The sequence below is a fragment of the Sturnira hondurensis genome, unplaced genomic scaffold, assembly GCF_014824575.4.
Source record: "Sturnira hondurensis isolate 20B ecotype Veracruz unplaced genomic scaffold, ASM1482457v3 Scaffold0008723, whole genome shotgun sequence".
In the NCBI taxonomy this organism is placed as follows: Eukaryota; Metazoa; Chordata; class Mammalia; order Chiroptera; family Phyllostomidae; genus Sturnira; species Sturnira hondurensis.
Window position 1 is genome coordinate 1,086,769 of NW_028081354.1, and position 6,000 is coordinate 1,092,768.

The 6,000-nt window shown below is 43.4% G+C and overlaps 1 non-coding gene and 1 pseudogene across 1 annotated transcript; both read right to left on the reverse strand.

Annotated features, from left to right (window-relative positions):
- Positions 1-597: 597 nt before the first annotated feature.
- Positions 598-707, reverse strand: LOC118993393 (uncharacterized; annotated as a pseudogene).
- A 1,873-nt stretch (positions 708-2,580) lies between these two features.
- LOC118993391 (U6 spliceosomal RNA) lies at positions 2,581-2,684 on the reverse strand. The gene has a single exon (XR_005067846.1). It is a non-coding gene; the product is annotated as a U6 spliceosomal RNA (small nuclear RNA).
- Between the last annotated feature and the right edge of the window lie 3,316 nt (positions 2,685-6,000).

Below are 6,000 nucleotides of genomic sequence, written 5' to 3' on the forward strand. Positions count from 1 at the left end.
CATGGACTTTTCTTTGAAAAAAAAAATCCTCACTCAAGTATATGCTTATTGACTTTAGGAAGAGAGGGAGAAGGAGGGAGAGAGAGAGAGAGAGAGAGAAACCTTGAGCTGTTGTCTCCTGTATGCACCCTGCCCAGGGATCAAAACCTGCAACCTAGGTGTGTCCTTTTGGTGTGTGAGAGGATGCTCCAATCAACTGAGCCACCCAGCCAGGGCCCACAGATGTTTCACATACACATTTAATGATTGATTCCTTAAGAGGTGACAATGTCTTTAATACTCAAAAGCAAAAATAATCTATTTTTGTTTTGGAGACTTTATAGATAAGTAAAGAGGAAGTTCCACTTATAGGTAAATAGGAATCCTTTAGAATTTTTCACCTAACCCTCATTTTTAAGTAATTAATACTATTTTAAGGCAGAATGGTGTGAATGGCTCCATACCTGAAAATGGAGTTTCCTTTTGTTTCTTTCTTTAGTACATCTCAGTTTTCTTGAATTTTAGTACCTAAGAATGACAGAATGGGGTGATACACATGAAACTTTGCTTATTGTATTTTATGTAAAAATAAGGGATTTTTTTAAAGGGTAATTTTTTTCTTATAGACATTTTCAGGGACCTTAATGACTTCAATGTCTTCAAGGCTTGTAATATGGCTTCACTGTTGCCAGCTTTCTCTAAATTTCTGCAGAAATACATGCTGGTAATAAAGGGTAATTTATACTATATTCCTCCTTGGTTGCACTTTGTCTTTAGAACCTAACCTAAAAAAAGATGAAATCCTTTCTACTAATGTTTACTGAGCATCTACTATGTAACCAATATCTCACATTTTACCTCATTTAAACCATGTGAGGTTGAGGAGTTGTTAGTTCAACTTTATAGATTAAAAAGTGAGGTTCAGCCCTGGCTGGTGTAGTTCAGTGGATTGAGTGCCATCCTGCGAACCATAGGGTCACTGGTTTGATTCCCAGTCAGGGCACACGCCTGGGTTGCAGGCCAGGTCCCCAGTAAGGGGAGTGTGAGAGGCAACCAGACATTGATGTTTCTCTCCCTCTCTCCTTCCCTCCACCTCTCTAAAAATAAATAAATAAATAAAATCTTTTACAAAAAGTGAGGTTGAGAAAATTTAAATAACTGACTCAATCCCACAAAGGTGTTGGATATTGGGTATTGGGTTAGGGTTAGAATACAAACACCCATTTTTCTGACTGCATAGATCCCATACCTCTCTGTAGGGGCTCAGCAAATTTGAACAGTTCAGTGTAAGAGTTATGTGCACTAGCTTTGACCAAGCCAGTCCCAGGTTTGAATTCTGAAACTTCCACTTTCTAGCAATGCAATGATAACAGCAAATAGCTTTGAAAGTTTTCCTAGTGCTCAACACTTTAAGTGCACAATATCTCATTCAACCTTCCTGAACACATGGAGTGAGATATTACTATTATCATTATCTCATTTTACAGATCATTTCACAGATGAGGAAACTGAGGCTTAAGTGCAGTCATGAGCAGAAATGAGACTTGAGCCCAAATGTCTGATGCCAGTGCAGGTGCTCATAACTAAATGATATGGATTTTAAAAAGGAAAAAAAGAGAAGAATTGAATCCACTCTATGCAATTATCTATATGGTGTAGTAATTAAGTATGCACACTTTATCGGAGGCTACTTGGGGATCTCAGCTCCTCCAGTTGCTAGAGGTGTGACTGTGGGCGAGTCATTTAACCTCTGTAAAACAGCCGTATAGTAGTGCCTACCTGTATTAGTTTCCTAGGGCTGCCATACCAAAATACTACAGACTAGGTGGCTTAAACAATAGACATTTGTGTTCTCACAGTTCTAGAGGCTAGAAATCCAAGATCAAGTTGTTGTCGTCAAGTTTGCTTTCTTCTGAGGCCTCTCTCCCACGGTTGCTTTATCACTGTCTCCTCCATGGTTGTTCCTTGGTCTACGCACTATATCTCCTACTCTCTTCTTAAAAAAAAAAGATTTTATTTATTTATTTTTTTAGACAAAGAAGCAAAGAGGGAAAAAGAGAGGGAGAGAAACATCAATGTATGGTTGCCTCTCGTGCGCCTCCTACTGGGAACGCACGAGAGGCAACCAGGCAGGTGCCCTGACTGGGAATCCAATCAGCTGGAAGGCCGGCGCTCCATCTACTGAGCCATACCAGCCAGTGCCCTAATCTCTTTTTATAAGAACAGTCATATTGAATTGGGGCTCACCTGTATGAGCTCACTTTACCTTAATTACCTCTTGAAAGGCCATATCTCCAGATACAGTCATATTCTGAGGTACTAGAGATTAGTACTTCAATATATAAATTGGTGGGGAGTGCACAATTCAACCCATAACACAATTTCATAGGGTTATTTTGAAAATTAAATAAGACAATGCATGTAGAGCAACGATCAGGAGCCTAGAATATTTTAAGAGCTTAATAACTATTTAACCTAACTGAACACTTAGACATAAGGGTATTCAGCAAGTCACAAATCTTTCTTTGGTAGGATATTGGCTGGATGTGCCCTGGGGGCTTCTCTTCTCAGCCAGATGCTCAATCCAACATCATCTTTAAAAAAAATAAGGAATGCTTCACAAATTTGCATGTCATTCTTGTGCAGGGGACATGCTAACCTCTGCATTGTTCCAATTTTAGTGTGTGTGCTGCTGAAGTGAGTACCAACATCATCTTTCCCTTATGGTTGATAGTCCCAGTCTTGACCCCACAACTGTTCCATTCTGGTCTGGCCACTCCCTTGGGGCAATGAGAAGTTCTCAAATTTTCTTTCTGTAACTGCCCTGAGGTTCATCTTTAAAACGAGGAGACATTCTGCCCCAGCTGCTCTCAGCGCAGCAAGTGCCTTAATACATTGCTATTTCTACTCTTTAGGCAATCCACTTATTAAAATTTAATGACAATAGCATTTATAAAGCCATTTTCCATTTACAAAGCTCTTTTCCACCCAGGATCTTTTTTAATCCTCATAACATCTGTAGGAAGGAGATTTTCTCCATTTTATAGATGAAGAAAATAGGGCTCTGAAGAGGAGCATCATTGTCCTGGGTCACACCGTTGAACAGGGGCAGAGATGGGCCTCAAATTCTGGTCTTTTGATTCCAAGATGTCAGGAATAGCTCATCTATTCGGGCATTTTTTCACAGTATAAACAATCCAGTTATCAGCCTTACTTTCTTTTTTGGGGGGAGATGTAGGTAAATTGTTTGGAATTATTTTAATTGAAAGGGATAAAAAGTCAACTCAAACTGGCTTAAGCAAAAATTGAATTTATTGGCTCATGTAACAGAATACTCCAGAAGCAGGTCTTTAGGCTTGGATGGATCTAGGTGTTCAAGCTATGTCATAAGAACTATCTGTCTCCACTTCTTTTTTTTTGAAGATTTTATTTATTTATTTACCTTTAGAGGGGAAGGGGAGAGGGAGAGAAACATCAATGTATGGTTGCCTTTTGTGTGTCCCCTGCTGGGAGTTGGCCTGCAGGGAACTGGCCTGCAACCCAGGCATGTGCCCTGACTGGGAATTGAACCGCGAGCCTCTGGTTCGCAGGCCTGTGCTCAATCCACTGAGCTACACCAGCCAGGGCTTGTCTCCACTTCTTAACTTCCTTCTATGTTCATCTTATTCTAAGACAAACTCTCTGCTCCAGGTGTCAAAGATGGCCCCCGGTAGCTAAAACTTACAATGCCCCCAGCTCAACAACTTCAGCAGAAAGAGAACACCTCTTTCTTGTAAGCTGGAAATTATTCTCAACTATTGGGGTTGGCATATGGACCCCACTCTTGAACCAATCACTGCTATAATGGAGTATTTTCATTGTCCAGGCCTGCTCATTTGCCCCCCTCTGCAGAAAAGTATGGTAGTGGTGTTGGGGTAACTCTCACCAAACCCAGGGACTGAGTAAGGGAGAAAGGCGTTTCTTTAAAGAAAAAAATATTGATGTCAGAAGTGATTTGGGTGGTGGACACATCTCTGCATAGTGTTATTGTGACAATTAAATGAGATACTATTTAATGCTCTGTAGGCATAATTGCTCTGCAGAGCTAAAATAGACAACCAGTGAGGAACTGGGGGCCCATCTTAGCAAGAATTCTCAGTTCTTCCCTCCAGAGTAGTAGGGGAACTTCTATGGTATTTCTCCTGGACTGCCTCACTTGGCTCAATAGTATAGAGAAAAAGGCAGTAATTCATGTCAGAGTAAGGAGAAAAGATGGAGCTTCTGGCTCCAGTAACTTGTGTTCGGAACTGTACCCAACCAGGAGTACTCCGAGACTTTGAGGTGCTCTTTGAGGATGACCAGTTAGTTGCCTGCATCCTCCTTTCAGCACCTTCTGTTGCCACAATGAAGCTGTGAGCTCTGGATGGGCAGGGACCATGACTGTTTTATCCACCATCTTCCTCCCTTAGCAGGGGCTTATTGCAAGCTTATTTCCTGGGTGAATAAGTCCATGAATCAGGTTGATCGGCCTAATTGGCAGGATCATCCACCTCCCTGTATAAGTCAATCCCCCTCTTCAACCTTTTTCTCCATCTGTCAGGTAGGAGAAGGTATAGAATGAGACATTCTCCACAGCCACTTCCAGTATATGATTCTGGTGTGTCAGGGCTCTCAGGAGACAGACAGAATGCCCTCTGCAAGGAACCAGTGGCAGGTAACCAAACTCACTGAGCACTCTGTGCACAGGTGAGATGACCTCACATGGGTCCGAGAGCTCCAAATTGTGGGATTTCATGTATGTGTGTGTGTGTGTGTGTGTGTATATATATATATATATATATATATATATATATATATATAGTATATGTAAATATATACATAATTTGGGGTGAAATACCACTGGCTTTTTTTTATCTTGCCAAAAAAGGACATTAAAAAGAAATTTCCATTAACTATCATTGTCATTTCTTTTAAAATAGGGGATTTTAACACTAAGACAGCAGGAAGTACATAATCTCAGGAAAAAAACAATCCCTTTTACCTGTAAACACACACGCATACACACTACAGATAGATGTGAACTTTACCGGACTGACCCCTGTTGAGGTCCAGTGTTTGGAACCCACTAGTAGAGGTTATTTTTCAAACCTCTCCCACTTTTCTTACGTGGGTTTAATCTGCCCACTCCACAGATGGAGGAACAGAGGTTCAGAGAGCACAAGTACAAGGTCACAGAGATAGCAAGTAGCAGTCAGTTTGCCAGAGCGCCAACCCAGGTCCCTTAAGCAGATCCTAAGCAAAAGCTATTTCCCTGCACGAAAAGACAGGACCCACCCTGGCGTTCTTGGAGTGCCCCCAGGGTGTTCTTGACCTGACCTTGGGCCTGGATTCCGATGCTTTGTTATTCATGATGTGCCCACTTCATGCCAGGCACTGGGGAAAGTGTAGGGAGGGTAACCAACACGTTCCCAGCCTCCTCTCTGGTCCCCCGATACTCACCTTGTGCTTTGGGTGAGTCCTGTGCTTTGGGTCCTGTGCTTTGCTCTGGCAGCCAATGAATCCCCACCACAGGCATGGGCTGCTAACGGTTTAGGGGGTTCCCTCTCCTAGGGGTGTTGGCAGTTTCCTAGGAGACTCTGGGAACCTTCAACGCCTCCAAGACCCAAAGGACTGGAAGCGTGATGGTGCAACTTGAGGCACTGTGATAGGCTGTGAGGAAGGTAATTTGGGAGGAAGAGATCAGTTTGAACCCTATCAAGTAATACCGCGTTCGGCGCCTCCCCCATTCCCATGGACTTTGCAGGGACCCACAGTTCCACAGCTTCGACTGGAGGAAGGGGGTCCCCCAAACCAGAGCCCCCTACTGTGGAGGGGACTTACTGCTCTAGCTGAGGCACGCCGGGGACCGTGCCATCCTTCCCCGATTCAGCCCCGCCCCGCCTGCCCGAGGCGGGAGCGAGCTTCCGCGCGGCCGCGCCAGTGCGCGAGCGCGCGCGTTTCGGCGCGGGAGCGCGCCCCGTGGAGAGCCGGAGCAAGATGGAG